Genomic DNA, 16,842 nt, shown 5'->3' with positions numbered 1-16,842 from the left:
GTGCCACTCCGGTAAGTTTTTCCTTTCGGAGGAAACAGCTCACAGAGCATGTAAATATGTAACTGTATCATCAAGCTACCTGTTAAACTTGCTGTCAACACGAGTGCAAAAGAAAGAAAAAGCGGCTATAACATAATCTAAGATATAGGTATCAGATAGCCTACTCTGGGGCAAAGCTTGTCACCTTCGAACAAAAAAGACTTTCTTTTTCTAATGGTTTATCATGGATGAATATGAACGCCCGGGCGCAAATAGCAGTAATGTGTTGTGCTTTTTGTTATCAGCCCAGTATAGAAAACGCAAATTGAGAAAAACGCGGAAGATTGTTATCAGCACAAGCTGTAGAGAGATCCGAGCTGTTTTTTATATGCTTCATATATTAGAGAAAATCAACACCAGGATTTAATAAAATTTCATGCAAAATTTACACAATATCAGCCATTAAATATTGGATTTGACTCTTTTTGGTGTGAAAATATGGATGTGACTTCTATTTGGCAGAACATTTTACTGTTGGAGTCGTTTCTAGCCTGGCTACCAGTGAAAAAAATATGCCTAAAGACGATCATACTGTGAATGACGCAAAAACGAATAATAGAATATTCATTGTATGCAATCACTCCGCCGCAATGGCGCATTAGTTAGGACACTCTACTGCTTTACTCAGGGATGAGGGATCGAATTCTGACGGCGGGGGAAGCTTTTATATAGAGGTAAAAATCAAGGCGTCAATGTGCTGTGCGATGTCTGTGCACGGTAAAGAACCCCAGGCGGCCGAAATCTCCGGAGCATTCCACATACGGCGTCTCTTATAGCTTAAGTCGTTTTGGAACGTTGAACTCCATAAACCAAATGAAGCTATCGTGTGCAATTAGGAGCACTGCTATGTTTTAAAGCGAGCAAGTACACGCTAATTGCAGGTTTCTGTTTGCACTGATATCAGAGTCATTTCTTTTTTGCGCTGCATCCTAAGTTTTCCCCTGAATAATGCCGACTATGAGTAAAAAAAAAAAAAAAAACAGTAAAAAAATTTGTATTGTTAGGACAGAATTTATGTGCGTTTTTTTTGTTTGCAGAAAACTGTTGCGACAACAGAACTTTTGTAGTAACATCAGAAGTTTCTGTAGTTACAACAGAAAAGTATTAAACAACTAAAGACAACACAGAACTAGTACAGAAAAGTACTACAGAACTGCGGAATATTTTGTATTCTTGACAGGGTTGTGTAGTTTTTTTCGACTGGGCTTCTGCAAGCTATGAATTACAACGGCATTAAAATGGTTACATCTATAAATGATATAATGAACTGAGCTTCTAAGCTAAAGTGTTCCTGCTCGTCATTGAACCGGAACTTCCGAACTGAGAAGGGTGCAGAGGTGAACGCTTGCGCTAGAGAGATACGGAGTGCGGCGTGTGATGTTACAAGCACCTCGTGGGTGCATTAAGCTCATACCGATGTGTTCTGCACCGAGTACTTCGCAGAAAATCCGACAATGTGACTTGCATATACCTGGAGTGACATCTGTGAATACGGGATGCATGACGCTCGGCAGACGTTGCCAGTCAGATATCCAAACCAAATGCGAGGTTTCCTGCAAGTGAGATTAAAAGAGCAAAATACGTTGCAACCGGATCCTACTGCCAACTCCTTGGAACACGTCCGTCCATGTCTATCACGTGTTCGCATCGAGTTCAGCCAGACTTGCGTAATTAGAACCTGTTTATTAATGCCTTTCGAGAGATGAAAAGCACTTAAAAACTACTGAAAGAATTGACAACTGCTGATTGCCGAAAGATTGGTGTTCTGAATACTAATTACGGGATAAGAATTACGATGGACAATGTAAGTAAACGAATGAAAGCGATATGAAAGATGAAAGCAAGAATTGTCACGAGGTAACTGTCAGGCGGCAGCTTCTTGTTGCTGGTATCCATGGTGGTCACTACAACATCGACATGGTACACGAAAATGAACGAATATGGTCACTCATGCCAATGCTCGGGTGTGCCGACGAATGAGTCTAGCCGGGTGTTGTCGGTCGCCGTGGGCAATTCGCATTTTCGGCGCACCGCCGCCATGCCAAGCTTTGGCGCGGCGTCCGCGTCGTACCGTCCAGTGTTCGACATGTCCTCTTGGCTGATCGCCTTTTTGTCCGCTGCTAAGGGCACCACACACACCGTTCACGCTGTTTGTGACTTGTTACACTGATTACTTCAGGGCGAAAGCGTTTAAAGCATGTGCCTGCTTAACGCAATACGACCGAGAACAAGAACGTTCACGATTTGACTGATGCGTGAAAAGAAATTAAAATCGGGCGGTCATAAGGCCGCAGCTTATATGTACGTCTTTGTGCGACGTGTCTTTTGTGTGTATGTGCTTGCGTGCGCATGTAGCAATTTTTGCGGTCTACAGTTGTCAAGCATGCCTTATATATATCGGAGGGACCCAATTATGTTTGACTGCTTGAAGGTATTTAAGCTCCCATACCTCGCCAAAGGAAAGCATGCTAAGGAACGGTGATGTTCACAAGCGATGTTTGTAGGCCTCTGGCCGAATGCTCCGGAGAATTTGAGGAAGCGTGATTTTAGGGATTGCCGAATCCCAGTAAACCGTTGTTCGTTATAACAACCAAGAACAAACAGCCTGCCGAATTTTCATTATTACCGCGCGAGCGTCGATTTCCTGGAGCAGCGGCGCCGAAGCGAAGCCGAATGGATATTGTGCGAGAGAACGAGCATGCACATCTCTCGTGCTGCTGGAGAGAGCGTCGTGTGCTCTTCTGTTCCGCTTCGTGCGAAGCAAGGTTCATAGAATAATATATAGTGTTCATGGTACTCTATATGCAAGCGTTATCACCGAATGATTGCATTCGTTTTATGTTTCATCTGCTGCGTGTCTATGGCTCTGGATTAGTGCTAGCGTTGCAAGCACATCAATGGTGTAGACTGTGGTTGCGTTTTTAGTAGCGCGTGTTTTAATTATTTTAAATTAATTAGTACTGTATTATTCAAATTACTACACGTTGGCGGATTCCCTTAACTTCTGCACAACACTCCCTCTTCGAATTCTCGGTCAATTTGCTCTCGCCACATCATTTAAATTCGTAAGGACTGCAATTGATTTCCGGGGCATGGTAAGCTGTTTACTGCGAATGTGTGCTCTTTTCAGTACCACCAGCATTGGCGTGACGCTGGTGATGGTGGTGCTGCCGCCGCTTGTCGCTAGGTGCCGCTGCTAGCCATTTGCCGTGTAGTGTTCCTGTATATCATATACAGGAACACTACACGGCAAATGGCTATCAGCGGCAAAAGCATATACAGTATATGCTATTTGCCGCTGCTTCCCGCGTGCCGGCTGCTGCTGTTGCTCTCGCTCCTCCTCTCCGACGGCGGCTGATACGACATGGTAAACTGTCTTCTTTGTCGGAAGCCAGAAACAGTCGATCATTTTTTTCTCTATTGTTTGAATGCCGTTTTCCACTGGGACACCCTAAAGTGTACTTTAAGAAAATAACTGCTCATACCGCCATATGGAATCCGTTTCCTGCTCGTGGATGACGATGGGAGCATGCCATGCGACAAGTTTATAGCCTCGAGTTTACATGCCACGTGGAGAAGGCGTATGGCTGTGCACCACTCTGATGTTGATATTCGATCGGTAAGAATTAGCTTTATTGAGTGTGTCATATATGTTCGAGAAGTTTTCAAGGTTCAAAAAGAGCCGCCATCATGGTGTTCTGTGGTAAACGAGTTGGCTAATCTCAAGCGCTTTTAGTAACGTAACTACAGCCAAAGTGTGGTTGCTGTTTTTACAATGTCTGTTTATGATGAAATAACGAAAAAAAAAACAACTACATGGACCTGGAAGAAAGCGCTGCATACAGCTGTGGCTGTTACCATTAAGCGAACGGATTTTTACGCTCCGAAAGTGCACCCTAATGATCACAGAGGAAGAGCTGCATGAATCTGGTATAATTTGGTCCACCCGTGATTCTTGGGCAACTTTTCAGAACACCACTACTTGGACGCATCAGAAGTAAATGAAAGCCTACGGTGGGATATATTATTTGCATTGGAACTCCAACTGACTGCACTCCTATTTCTGGCAAACACTCCATTTCTGAAACGTTCTTAATGTAAAGCTCAGTGATGGGGCTAAGCTAGTTGGCTTCGTAGGCAGCGGAAAAGCATTCCGTTTGAGTAATCTAAACCATGTCATAACAGAAGTTGTTGACTGATCTCTTTTTCATTAGCATGATTAATAGAATTGAAACGTAGTGCGGAAATTTTCTAATATAGCCGATAACGGCTGACTTGCACATTTTTATAAAGCTGCCCATTTCAATGGCTTATATGTATTAGCAAACACGCCTGTGCACAGTGCAATATGATAAAATATAAAAAGAAATGGAGTTATGGAATATTAAAATAAAGCAATAAATAAGTAAAACAACAAATGGAAGTCTACCCCCCCCCCCCAAAAAAAAAAAAAAAAGATAAATATATATAGTTCCGAAGTCCCTGGTGCTGCTGAACCCCCGCTGATTACGAGATGTCTTCGAGCTTTTAGCTGCCATTGGGGCATTTTATTGCACCTGTATCCTACTTAACACGACAACTGCTGCACACTCAAGTTTGCAGCATACGTCAGCGCCAAGAAGCCAAATTCAAAGCGCTCTTATTTTTCATAGCGGTGGAATTGTGGCCATTCGTCCGGGGCGAGCATTTCGGTAGAGCACCCAATTAACAACTTCAGCGTCGTGGCTTGCATAAGCGCCTTCGAGTTATTGTGCACAGCCTCTCAAGGCCTGGGAGTTTTACTTCTAATCCTATTGTATACACTGCAGCGTCTGTGGACGTGTAAACCTTTGATGGGACGAGGAGAGAGTACATCTCTCGTTGCAATAAAATAACCGTAATTGCCCGAACTAAAACCATGAGGCCCCACACAGAGGAGCCGACTACTTTTGTAGCCTAGCTGTCTTTGTACGCACAGGAAGAGACGGAGTTGAGAGCTGTACGCCGTCTCCCAAGTGTTGACTTCGCACTCTTGCTTTTCCAAGACTGTTCCAAAAAGGCGGCACATATAAACATTCAGACAGGCAGACCGGAAGTATATTTTTTTTTTTTACTTTATTTACGTTTTACTGTCAGAAATGTACAGAAAGAGAAGATGGCTGACTGCCTCTATTTTCTGTTTTATCTGTTTTATGTGTTTTTGTCATTTTTTTGTCATTTTTATTTTTGGCGCCAGCGTGCGTATACACAAGCTGAGGGGTGTCATTACATAAATATATAGCATATAGGATAAGTCGGCGCTCCGCGCGTTTTGTTTTCACTTTTTTTTTTAGGAATCTTCAACTCTGACTCGCGTTTGCACCGCTCCGCACCTCCCGCCAGCTGCCTTTCTTCCACTCTTTTCGTTCTCTTCCTGGTACCGAGGACAGCCCGAGGACCCTCTTCCGATGGACAGCGCACAGGAAGCCAAGACCACGTGGATGATTCCATCGAACTCTCGGTCGCTGATGGAGGAGGGCATTCATTCCACAGATCAGTGTCCATGGTGACGGACACTCTTTACGGGCTCTTTCCTTTACTTTTTTTTTTTTTTCGAAAGGGGTGGGGGTTTAATTGTTCTGCTCTGTTGTCTGGACAGAAGGCGCTACCCATGACTGTGGTAGCAGGGGACAGCGCTTTTACTGTCGGCATGAGGATGAAATCCCAGCTGCGCAGCAGGCCGGATGTTTTGGAGGGTCCGAAACCATTCAGCTGCGACTCCGACGTTTTAGCAGAGCTCTGGGAACTGGGTGAAGCAGCAGTGGGTCGACCCAGACGAGGCTGTCAGCGGAGCCTGCGCAGCGGCGGAAGGGAGAGAGCGAAGCAGCGGGCGAAGAGCAGAGGCGGCAGCGTGGAACTGCGCCGGCGGGCTACGAGCTGGCACCGTCCTGCAGCGCAGCGTCGGCCGGCGCGGCGCTCTCGCCTCCGGCCGGAGCTGGCGCCGCCTCCGGTGCCTCGGTGGTGGCGGCCTCGGTCTTGGGCTCGGCGTCGCACTTGGCGTCACCGGTCTCGTTGCAGCACTCAGGCTTGTTATCTGCGAGGGGCGAATAAACTCATAGTGAGGATACGTGCCAAAGCGCCAAAGAACAAGTCAGCCGACATCCTTCTGCGACGCCAAATCGCAAAATTTTTTTTTTCTTCTTCAAAGCGTACAAGCCCAAACCTAGGACTGCTGTTGAGCATTAAAAAAAAAATATATATATATATATATATATATATTCCGGTTCAAATACATTGATAGGCGGAGGGCAGTACGAACGCACAGAGTGCTTTTTTTTTAGTTTGTTAGTGTTTTCTTTTTTCCAAGCGCGCACTCACAACCACAATATGGAAACCACTGCGTGCCGGGCGGCGAAGGCGTGAAACCGGCCTGGCCTGCATTGAGCGTGACTTGTCGAACTTGTTAGTGCGATTGCTGGCAGGACCCGTATGCAATCAAGCGTCCTTGTCATGCAAAGGCCAGACAACCTTCGCCGTACCGAGACGCACGCTTTTTCGGATTGCATACACAGTCTCACAACTAGAGACATGTTTCGGAGAGGACCAAAGCAACGCCGCAGCAGCAGTGCTTTTGCTGATGCGCCCGCTTCAACAGCTGAGCTCACTGCGCTAAGGGCACAGTATACGAGGAGGAAGCATAGTTTGGCCTATTTTGGCCTCTCTTTGCCTTTTCGAATTTATGTAGCGTACGTCGCAAATGTCATAGAAAGCCATGTGATAAATGCCATATGTGAAGAATTTAGAAGCAAAAAAAAAAAAATCGGGGCAATATGTTTTTAGCTGTTAAACGATTGCATCACCGAGGCCGCGCAATGCACAGAATGCATCGGCGCATGCAACTCCTCGCTATCACAAGCCACAACTTGGAGCCGAATTCTGTTTGGACACCCATGTACAAAAGCACGCACCGCTGAGTGCGCATAACGTCAGCCGCAATACGACGTAGCATTGACCGCACCACAGTCATATATGTTACTCTATGCCCCAGTGAGCGGGCAGATCAGTGAGCAGCTTCAAGCGAATACCGGTGCAAGCACTTGCTCAGTCTCGTCAGGTGCGCGCGCGCGCGTCCGTGACGTCGCAAGTTGCTCAGCAGCTTTCCTTCGCCAATTCCAGCGCCTGCCGACGACGGAATTCGCGGTGCGAGGAGTCGTTGGCAGCGCGACAATAATGGGAGGCGGGTTGATGACCTTTCCTTTCGGCGACGTTAGTTCTAGCCACCCTAGCGACGTTGCGTGCGCCGGGGAATGAAGGTTCGCGTCGTCCTACCGTGCGAAGCCAGACGGTCGCGGAACGATTAGCGCCTCGGCGGCGCGGCCCCACGTTGCCCATCTGTGCCCCGACGGACCGCCGAGGGCCCGACGGGGAAGCGGACCAGATCGTCTGCCGCTGCCCGGCCGCGTCTCTCCGTGTCATTTGCGCAATGCAGGGGAGAGGGAGAAGGCCGAGCGGGGAAGGTCTTTGTGTTTGCAGTTCGCGCAGCGTGACGGATCGCCGACCACAGTCGACTAACTTTTGGGAGGACGCCTATTTCTTGTCGGCACGCCGTGATGTCTGGCACGACTGCCCCCCACCCTCCGTTCTCTCCTGTGCGCGCTCGCGCCACACACACACTTTTCCGTGGTCCGTCTGGCAGACGCTCTTTCGCTTGTCACGGTCCTTTCCACGCTGAAGACCGCCTCTTTGGAGGTGTTCTTTGACCGTCTGGACGCCCAGCCAGACGGCAGCTCCGCGCGAGCAGGGTCTTCCCATGTTCTCAGAAATTGCGCCGCCCGCAGGTGAGTACCGTGGCCCTGAGAGTTATTGACCGAGAGAGTTCACCCTTTCGGAATGACTGCGTTGAGCGACTTTCAAGCTCGAGCCTTCTTTCAAGGGGTAAGCCATATTTGGAAGGAAAAGTTACATAAGCTAGAGCCAAAATGAGATGTGAACATATTAAAAGTAAGAAAGTAATATTCTTACATAATATAAAGCTGGGGAAACTTTTGCCTTACCGGCCCCACCCTAGTCATCATTATGCCGTCATCGAGCCTGCAGCGTAGTGTTGTCACCCCCTCTGCTTTAATTACAGATACATTTAAGAGAGAGAGATAAACAGCTCTAACTACTGTGTGTAATATATATATATATATATATATATATATATATATATATATATATATATATATATATATATATATATATATATATATATATATAGGGTGTAACGTTCTAATGAGACTTGTGCTGTGACATGTCACGTGGAGGGCTGCGGCAATGTCGGCCAGCCGGGGTTCTTAACGGGAAATGAAATCACACAGTGCATGGGTTTGTTACTTTTCCCCTCCATTAAAAAGCGGCTGTCGGAATTTGCGTCTTTGTGCAAGCAGTCGAGCGTCACTGAGCAACCACGGCGGGACTACTGTTGGCATTGATGCCAGCATAAATTTTCCCTATTGTCGGCCGAAATGGATGCACTCATTTTTATTTATACAGCGCACTTTTCTTTCTTTTTTTTTTCTGTGGCAGCAGCAAGTGACGTCCAAGCGCCTGTATAAACCTATTTCGCAGCCGGTGCCATGACGGACGCAGTACAGTCTCCTCTGACCAAGGCAGCCGAGTGTGCGTAACACGTACAGACGGGCTACGCGTTTTCGAGTTTTGGCTGCTGGTATTATCTCCTCGCCTCCAGCACGACGAACACGTTCGGTTTCATTGGTCCTTATGCCTGCAGGGCGGGCAGCTACGCCAGGTCGGCGTACACCTACAGCGCTTGGAATGGCGCGATTTCCGCTCAGGTGACGACAAAATATCACATGGCCGGTGGAATAGCCGTGCTGCACTGTGCGCTTTCACGTTGGTGGCACGCTTTGGTCCGAAAAAAGGCGGAGGGAAGGAGCGCCGCTTTTTTAATATTATTATTTCTTCCAGTCGTTGCAGCGGCACCTTTCGCATCAACTGCAAGTTCGAAAGGTCCACGAATTTTTTCCTCGCGATGGCAATCAAAATCTGACAATGCATACCCGCCTGGCCGGAAAAGAAATGTCTTGTACTAGACGTACCGCGCTCCCCCTATCCGCACCACCGTGTTGCTTTGGGGAAGGCTGTCCACATAAGTGCGCGAAATGTAGGAGCGGCGGGCGCTGCGTTGCAAATTTACCAGATTAAAGCCGACAGTGCAGCGGGCACAGAAACGCCGCCTCATGTGTAGATAGATTCTGATCTCAGTTCGTATTTTCTCTCTCCCTCTCATTATTATTGCCTTGCCCATGGAACGCTTCTATACAAGGTCAATTTCCTAATTATTGTGTGCTTCCTTTACCTCTTTTCTTACACTTCACTTCTATCTGCCTGCTTGGACAAGTTTGATTTTGTGCAGGCATCGAACCGCCGTTCCGATTAAGCAAACTGCATAAATGGCGCCTGAAGTTACCAGTATAGAAGGTATTCACTGAAATGAAAACCTGTCAAAGTACCAATTCAGTCCGGTTTCTCGCATCGAAATGCGAGAAAAAATGCAAGGAAGCTGCCACCGGAGTAGTGGCCCCGCTGGTGATGAAGCCGAGAAGAGAAGCTCCCCATCCCTCGATTCAGGGGCTGTTCCAATAGACGAAAGGCCGCTTGTGTGGCTGCCCCTCCATAAAGTGACCTCGTCAAAGGGCGGTACTGCCGGTTATAGCGAAATGAGGCCGAGACGCCGAAGCGTGCGTCGTTTTGGAGGATGAGGAGGAGCTGCAACACGTCATCGTCCCGAGGCGGAAATGCCGAGGAACCAGAGAGAAGAGACGCGCGGAGGAGAGTGACAGCGGCGCGCGCAGTTCTTGAGAGGCGCAGCCAGCGTAGCGCGTCCTTGTATGTCGTAACAAAAACCTCTGAGAGGAAGGGAAAAGCCAGTGGGCAGGGCGGCCCCACCATTAAGCGGCGACGGCGGATGCGAGGCATCGCCGTAACGCGTCTGGCATCCCATGGCACCCGCCCGCGTCGCCTCCTCTCCCCTTTATTCCCATGTCACGCTGTGCGTCGGAACGCGGGAAACGCGCAAGGGTCACGTCAACGCGAAGCGAACTTTCCCGCGCGCAAGCGGCAGCTGGAAGACGCGGCACGAGCTGCGGCCCCACTGTGGCGCGGGCAGCCACCTGCATTTGCAAGTCAACGATCTCGGACGGAAAAATACCGGCGCCGTGACGTGGCAGGCGCTGTCCGGTGCGAGTCGTTAGGGAGAGCCGACTACCCGCTGCAGACTAACGCAGATTCCCGCGCAGGAGCGGGGGTAAGAGAGATTCAGATGTTGCGAGGTGACCGCGATTTCGGGTCATTGAAGTTCTACGGTGCAAACGCGCGATTAACAACTTGGATTGTAAAGAGATGAAACATTTCTCGATCTGGATCACACAGAGAATTGTGATGAGCTCAGTAAGCTAGTGTTAGCAAACGATGCGGTTGGCAAATTGCAGCGTCTTGTCCGTGCACGGGGAGGAGTCATCAAACATCTCCCGACATTCCCCACGTGCATAGAAGAAGATATTTGAACATAATGTTAGTGTCTTCTCTATGCTACTGTTTCTCGAATCCTCTTTCTTATTCTATACGACAAAAAAAAAAAAAAGTGTACGCTTTTCTGTGACCTGTTGCTGCAGTTAATGGCTGTTTTTCGGCCCTATTTATTATCTAGGGACAAAAGTGTACCGCAGTTCCTGTGAGCTCCTCACGTATCCCCGTGCCAGAGGAACACTGGCGGGGCATAATGACATCATGCACTTTTCTCAATTTACCTTTTCTACAAGTCTCACAGTAAACTAAACAACAATCGTCGTTTCTTCATAGCTACATAAATAGAACAAACTTCCTTTCAGCCCACACCTTTCAACTCTCAATTACGCGTCCGGAAGTAAAATCATAGTTACTGCCCTAAGTTTTGTTTGAAGCTGAAAATGCGGACGTTCGCCACGCCTTGCTGCAGCAATATCAGCGAGTTGCTTAACGTTAAGTCCCGTTTTCTCCACTCCCGAACTTGATTTCCGTCTTCCCTGATTATGCTTTGACAAGAAGGCGGCTTCGCCACATTAAGAGTGTATATGCGGAAAAGCGCGTTTTACGACGCCCTTTTCTGCCACGTTTTTTTTTTTTTTTTTTTGTTTTGTTTTGTTTTTGTCCTGCCTTAAATGATTCGCGGCCTGCATCTCTTTCACGGAATTATAGGCCAATTTTCGGACAGAAGTGTATTACATTTTCAATCTCATTAAGGGGTTAGAGCAATGCTACAGTTTTTCGAGGCTGCAAGAGCCCAAATTTGGATCCATATTTCTGTCCCAGTTCATAACATTGCTTAGAAGATGCACTTAAGGGGTGCTTGTTTTATAACGGCTTACATTTTGCGCGGATTAAAGCAGTAGCTTACTATTGTTTAAGACCTGAAGCCGTATTACGCAACGGCCACCAAACAAAAACTTACAAATCAGTCAGCTCCGTTATTATTAGTCGATTCTGACAGGCCGACACGTCGGCCAATTGGACACGCTTGTGACATGATCGCTGCATTACTTGTCCTCTGCATGGATTAGTCTCTAAATGCCTTAATTCCGATTTCACCAACAGCAGACTTCTAAGAATGAAGCAAATAGCCATCGGGAAATGGCTTGGCTTCTAGAGTAATGTCCAGGCTACGAGGGACGCCATAGTGGAGGCCTTCCGAAATTTCGACCACCTGAGGTTTTTCTTCCGCGGACATCGCGCTGCGCATCAGTCGAGCGCCCTACCCACTCAGCCACCGGGACAAGCGGCATGGGGGAATTTTCTCACGAAGAGCTGTAACAGCTTGCCTTCTGCTTCTTGTATGTTGAAATGGATTCGTACAGATTCGAATCATAACTCTGCGAGAGGTGAACAAGTTGTAACGTATTATACCGGGTGAGTATAAAACGATTATCTATGTAGTAAGCAGGCGTTAATGGGAATAATAAAAAAGATGAAACAGCGTTAGAGTAATAGAAGCAGTTCTGGACCAGAAAAGAAGGAAGTTTCGTTTGTTTTGACATCTGTGAGCATCGTAAAAGATTAAGGGGCACTAAGTTAGACGAAACAGCTACGCTAACGTACGCGAGGTCTCTAACCGGGCTATAAACATCTCAGACACTGGCATTTTTATCCTTCGTGTCGGCTTCGGTTTTTCCAGAGACGAGTGCTGGGCTCTTGCGGGGAGGAAGTAACAGATCTGCGCGGTGGACAACGGACCTCCAGGGAGCGTTTAGTGCGAGTATAAATTTTAAGCGAAATCTCTGCGGCGGCCTCCCTCTTATCGTGCCAGTGAAGAACTGCGTTGCGGTACTACGCACACCCGGGCGTCATGCTGCTGTTATCCTCCTTATTAAAACTGGTGCTATCAGCCGTTCCTCGCAACTTAAAGCTGTTCGTACACGAGGAGTAGCTGCTGGGCCATGCAGGTACTCCTTCGTGATGAAACAAGCTGGAATTACATAAACTCCTTCAGAGAAAGAGCTGCGAGTGAGAGGACTCATCAATTGGTCCACTCGCAGTTCCCCTCCGGAAAGGGAACCGATTTTGGAAGCACGCCTGTTCCGTGAGGGGGCGAACTTCGTCGAACAGCCCTGAAATTACGCGCCTACGTGTCTAGAAAGCCCAGCGGAACTTGCGCTAAGTATGGAATCGCAAACGATGGCACACGGCTCCGCGCAATAGGAGAGAAAAGAAAAAGTTGAGCTGATGATATTCAGAATTGCCCCGATACAAAGTGGCAACGAGTGACACATTTTGTACACGAGGCAGAGAGGAAGATAAGCGTAGACGAGGCGATCAGAAGCACGTACCGCAGCAGACGTCTCCGGAGCTGGACATGTTGGCGGTTGGCGGGGTCCGAAAGTCCCAAGAGAAGTCTCGATAGGAGAACGAGGCACTTGCACGCAGAGAAGCGTAATTCGACTGTGTGCCGCCGGCGCGCTTGCTTTTATAAGGCTCGGCAAGCGCGTAGCGGGCGAGGAGAAGGGGAGCGAAAGAGAGGAGGCCACAGTCACGTGCGTCAAGGTCACGTGGGTTTGTCACATGCCTTACGTCACGCCGCGTACGTGGTCACGTGGGGAACGAGCCTCCGCGGCGGCCTTTCCGGTCTCGGAATGCGGGCGCGATGGCGTGTCACGTTTTGATTCACGAACGTCGGAGAGGAGGTAGACGGGCGGAAAAGAAAGAACGAGAAACGTGTTGCGTGTCTGTGTGCGTGCGTCGGGCCGCCAGTGCGTGTTTGTGCCCCCGCGCGCGCGCCTTCCGTGCGTGCGTGTAGTACGCAAAGAGGGTGCTGCGAAAAATAACAAGTGCGGCAGAGCAAAAAAGAAAGAGGGAATCCAGCAGGTTGGGTAGGGGTGAAAAACGGCGTACGAGAAGGAGGGAAGCGACGATAGCGGGCAAAAGGGGCGAATGGAGAACGAACAAACAACAAAGCCGGCGAAGCGTAATCAGCCAGACAAGCAATGCAGCAACGTGAAAGAGAAGACGCGCGAAAGCTATGGCGGCGTCGTCCTGAATAGGGCAGTCTCCTCAAGAGCCACCCCTCTGTCGAAGCCGTGCCGCCATCTTAGCACCATTTCGGTTCGTGTGCTCCTGCGGAGCGGCGCGTCATCGCGGTCTTCTTCTGCTGCTGCTGCCGCGCACGTTCTCACGACGGAGGCCGCCCATCGTCTTGCCCACCTGCGCACCCCTAATTCTTCTTCCTCTTCTTTCTTCGCACAAAAGTGGCCGCCGCATGTTTCTTTTCTTTTCTTTCTTTTTTTTTTGCTTCATTTCTTGTTCTTCATTCGCATTTTGCTTTTTGCCAACACCGCTTTGCTCGCTTTCCGCTCAGGGCAGCGGCTCGTTTCATCGAAGAGAGCCCGATAATTTACGCCAACCAAAAAAGAAGCAAAGGAAATGAAGGATAGATCGCGGTGGCGAGGCGGGAACTTGGGTGGATCGGTGCGTAGGTTGTCTGGCCAGCTCCTCTCCCCTTGCTCCGCGCGACGGAGCATCAGCTTCTGTACGGTGCAGGCGGGGGGGACCCGATTTGTTTTTCGAGATAAGGAATTGATGATCTACCGATTATAGACAGCAGCTCTGAAGGGATCCTCGACCCTGGCACTGAATCAGCGAACACGCAGATAAAGAACGGAGTCGACCGGACTGGCCGCTCGCTCGAAGCAACTCGATACTTAGTGCGCGTATGCTTTTCTTTTTATTATTATTATTCTTCGCTCCCTTTATTTCTCGCCTGTTTCCACTCGTCCCGATTCGCGCCCACGTTTAGTCTCTCCTCCTCCTCTTTATTTCGTCCCAGAGCCGGCATAATTTGGCACGATGCGATGGGCCCTGATCGACGTGTTGAAACATCAGCGTGCGCGCGCGTCGAGTGAGGTACGCGATCCTTGACCTGCGTCTCAAAAAAGAAGTGTGCCACACCGGCCGCCGCAGCAAGCATAGTGCATGTTAGTCTGGGGGCTCGGAGGAGCTGTCAGAGATAAGCCTGCGGCAGAAAGGTGTTCGCGGTGTTGTGTCCCGCCGCCTGGAAGCGGGAGGCGAATACGTGTCTACGAAGAATTTGCGCGTCGATTTTCGATCGCGCAGTCGTTACCGTCGCGTCAAACTTGTCAGCTGACCCGTCAACCAGCTCATTTGGCCACGCGGGACGGCGCGAGAGGGGCCGCTTTGGGCGAGGGGCAAGTACGTGGCAGACTAGGCCATGCGCTGGCTGCCCGCTTTGATGGGCTTTTAGTGAAGCCCATCATAGCTCGCGGGAAACCAAGGATGGCTTCTGCGCAATCAGGGCAAAGAGCAAGAGTTTACGAAGGCCGCAGATTGCGGAATCGACTTCTCCGTCGCGGCCAACCGCCGGCGTTTTGCCTCAGGATAGACGAAGTTGCTACCACAACATCGCGAAGACCTTGCTGGAGGCTGAAGCGGGAGCATGGTCCCGTGGGCGCAGGCTGCCGTGTCGCACGTGGTGCCGGTCATGGCGCGCGCCTAATGCGCAAGGAGGGTCGAACCGCCAGCGCGGGTACTTCAAGACCCTCTACCCCGCAAGAAAAAAAAAAAAAAAAGAGAATAGAGGCCGTGATTTTCAGGGAAACCGTACTCGCCAGTCGCTCAATGATCAACCATTTGTCCTACCTCCACTGACGCACTGTTGCTTACTAGCAAGATGTATCAAATTTACTTTCTTCGATTTTCTTCATTTTGGATTTTGAAGCTCACTATGTCGTCCTTGGGCGAGATGCGTGCGCAAGTCATTTACACTGACTGACTGCTTGTTAGCGAAAAGTAGTTATAGTGAGCTGTTCATTCGTTAGAGCTGCCTAAGCTGTGTGTAGCAGCCGCTCATTGCTGTCATCCAGACTTCCTGGTCAATTTCGTATATGCCTGATCATTGCAGAAAGAAGTGTTCAAACTAAACCAAAGCTTTCTTTGAAGACTCGCCACGGTGGCTTGTGGCTGGCATCAGGCTGACGCTGAGCCCTGGGACAGCGGGTCGAATACTGATCGCGGTGATGTGCAAAATTGCCCATGTACGGTGTCATGTCAGCGCACGTTAAAGAATCCCAAGTGTTCTAAATTAATCCAGAATCTTTGTACCACGGTGTCGCTCGCAGTCCGTGTGCAGCTTTCGGACGTTAAGCCCCACAGACTACACGTAGTCTTGAAGAGAAGTTCGGCTGGAAAGCTCAGTCATGTCGGTGCAGCGTTACATGAGACGTGCACGCAGTATTCCGAAATTAGGCAGGAGGTAAATGAATGAAATTCAGGTACCACTTGAATGTTTATTTCAGCTCAAGACCATTCTTCTGAACTTCTGACAGCCGGAAAATAAGTTTTGTAATCGCGTTTATTTGGCATTGCGTAACTGCCAAATAATAATACTCTTAATTTCAGTAATAAACATGATTTAGTTTCCGTTTGGCCTATTGAATAAATGTGATTCGGAGATGGAGAGGAAAGAAATTGCTAGAATGTACGATGGGCTGATTATAACTGGCAACCTTGCATCAGGAGAAAGAAAGAATGGGCATAAAAGAAAAATATGAAAGCGAACGATTAAGAACATAAATGCCGGAGGTGAGGAGCGGTCTGAACAGTCGCAACCTGTCGTGCAAGAACTATTCCTCGGGACGTATAACAGTGCCTGGCAAGCTTTCAGGCCTGACTATTGTCGCGGGACTAATTAACGCCCGAGGAGTTGATCAGCGGGCGAGCATTTTGAGGCGGTTGAAAGCGCTGCACAGCGCTCGTCTCTCCGCAGAACACACAAAACGTGGGATTAATTGCGTCATCGAAGCCATGGACACCACAGGCTATGCTGTCGGCTGTACCAACGAGGAACCAGTAAATGTTTTCTAATGCGAACCCGTGCCAGAGGCGACAATGCGAAATTGCTTAACGTCTCGGAATTCATTTTGGTAGCTAACCGTAAATATTTTAAAATCCCACAAACTCGCGGCGCAAAAATGAAAGATAGGAATGCAGCAGGCGAATAAGAGTTCATTTACCCTCACTCGACGGCTGAGTGGTTTGGAATTATTTTCTTGAACGCGAATTGTTTCGCGTACGAGCCACGCACACCTGGGTCAGGCGAAAGGCAAAAAAGGAGCAATGAAAGGAAAAATGCAAGGAAAACAAGGAAGTAAAAGAGGGGAATGGAATATAACGATCTACTGTAATTTTTATGCAAGCAGAGTATCCAGTGTTGCTCACCCTGAGCTTCTGCCTGTTTTATCAAATATGCAGCTTTGACACGAAAATACGATTATTGTGTGCTGTCTTGTAAATCATCGT

The 16,842-nt window shown here is 48.7% G+C and overlaps 1 long non-coding RNA gene across 1 annotated transcript; it reads right to left on the bottom strand.

Annotated features, from left to right (window-relative positions):
- Positions 1-5,114: 5,114 nt before the first annotated feature.
- LOC146203668 (uncharacterized) lies at positions 5,115-13,013 on the bottom strand. Its single transcript, XR_014703897.1, has 2 exons — positions 12,861-13,013; positions 5,115-6,091 (listed from the first exon to the last, which is right to left on the bottom strand). It is a non-coding gene; the product is annotated as an uncharacterized LOC146203668 (long non-coding RNA).
- Positions 13,014-16,842: the final 3,829 nt, after the last annotated feature.

This window comes from Amblyomma maculatum, chromosome 1, assembly GCF_055883805.1.
Source record: "Amblyomma maculatum isolate TAMU_Amacu chromosome 1, ASM5588380v1, whole genome shotgun sequence".
In the NCBI taxonomy this organism is placed as follows: domain Eukaryota; kingdom Metazoa; phylum Arthropoda; class Arachnida; order Ixodida; family Ixodidae; genus Amblyomma; species Amblyomma maculatum.
Note: the sequence above shows the minus strand (reverse complement) of the source record. Positions and strands in the feature narration are given on the sequence as shown.